This window comes from Argopecten irradians, chromosome 8, assembly GCF_041381155.1.
Source record: "Argopecten irradians isolate NY chromosome 8, Ai_NY, whole genome shotgun sequence".
Lineage (NCBI taxonomy): Eukaryota > Metazoa > Mollusca > Bivalvia > Pectinida > Pectinidae > Argopecten > Argopecten irradians.
The window spans coordinates 24,278,196-24,280,204 of NC_091141.1; positions in this window are offsets into that span (position 1 = coordinate 24,278,196).

A 2,009-nucleotide genomic window follows, 5' to 3' on the forward strand; every position below is an offset into this window, starting at 1 on the left:
AAAGTCATTAAGATAGATATTTTTAGGAAACAGATATTGCTTTGAAAAGAAAGTTATTTTGAGGAATCAAATATTGTTTTGAAACACAGTAGAAGAATATTCATCAAAACGTGACCATTGAGTTGGTTTTGGTTTTCTTACTATTTTCAACTTTAATGATCATAAGGAATGAGTGTGACCACCCAAAAGTAGCAGAGGCAGCTTATCTACTTCTAAACTATGAACTTTGTGGATATAAAAGGCCGCATCCAGCTCATAGCAAGGAGCTTATGGCCTTAAACATTCCAAATGATCAGGTCACGAGGCTACTAGGTTGCAGCATCCGCACATGTTTATAACCTCCTTCCACACGTACAGTCGGGTAATGCTACCATCAGGAGACAACCTAGTGAAGTATTATAAGTCACATTTAAATAAGTATTCTTCACCATAGCATATTGTTTGACGTGTCAGGTGAAACACATAGCTGTTGAGTTTGATGATTTCGTAGAATTCGTTCAACCGCAGTCTCCATGAGAAATAGACAGATTGAGGAAAGATTTATTCGTGGAACTTGTAAAGCCCGCATCTCCAAGAGAAAAGAAAATACAGCATGAGAAAACGATAATTTTGTACACCTTGTAGAAACGGCATATCAAGGAGAAACAGGGGTGGGATAATTTAGCCGCATGGACAGGAAAAAGACCAATTTTTTAATTGAAATATTTAACAACACTCCTAAGCCATTACCTTCTGGTCCGTGAATACATTAAGTCCGCATCACTAGGAGATTCAGAGATGCTCAGCATCGGATGACATTGTTGAATTTTGCACCAAAAGTAGAAATTCGGATGATGAGAGCGAGACATTTCCTGAAACTTCATTAGTCAGTATTTACTACACTTTCGTAAGTCTGCACCGCCTATAAAAACAAAAATATTGAGAGTCAGATGATTCCGTTGAACTCGTTATGTCAAGATCACAAACATAAAAAAAGAAGCTGAGAGTGGAGTGATTGCGATGGTCTCGTTATTTCAACATCGCCAACATAAACAAAGATGAAGAAAATTAGAAGATTTCGTTGAACTGGTTATGTCCACATCGCCAATAGAAATAAAGATGCTGAGAGTGAGATGATTTCGTTGAACTCTTTAAGGCCGCTTCGTCAATAGAAACAAAAATGATTTGGGCGAAATGATTTCGTTGAACACGTTATGACCACATCGCCAACAGAAATAAAGATCCTGGGAGTGAGATGATTTTGAACTCTTTGAGGCCGCTTCGCCAACAGAAACCAAGATGCTGAAATGATATGGTTTTGTTAAACACGTTTTGTCCACATCGCCAACAGAAACAGAGATACTGAGAGTGAGATGATTTCGATGAATTCGTTATGTCCACTTCGCCAAAGGAAATAAAAATGCTGAGAGTGAGATGATTACGTTGAACTCCTTAATGTCGCATCCCCAACATAAACAGATGCTGAGAGTGAGAAGATTTCGTTGAGTTCGTAATGTTCACATCGAAAACAGAAATAAAGATGCTAAGAGTGCAATGATTTCGTTGAACTCGTTATGTCCAAATCGCCAACAGAAATAAAGATGCTGGGAGTGAGATGATATCGTTGAACTCTTAAAGGACGCAACTCAAACAGAAACCAAGATGCTGAAATGAGATGGTTTCGTTGAACTCGTTACAGACCGCATTTCCAAAAGGGATCATTTTATTGAATTTCGCATCCCCACTAGAAACTCAGATGATGAGTATAAGGCATCTACTAAAACTCCTTAAATCCGCATCGTCAACAAATGCAAAGATGTCGTGAGTGAGAAGATTTCTTTGAACTCGTTACTGATCGCCAACAGAAACAAATTTGCTGGGAATGAGATAATTTTGTTGAGCTCATCTTGTCCACATCGCCAGTTGAAACAGAAAGGCTGAAAAGGAGATGAAGTCGTTAAGGGGGCATCGCCAGCAGAAGCAAAGATGTCGAGAACGAAATAATTTCGTAGAATACGTTGAGGCCACAT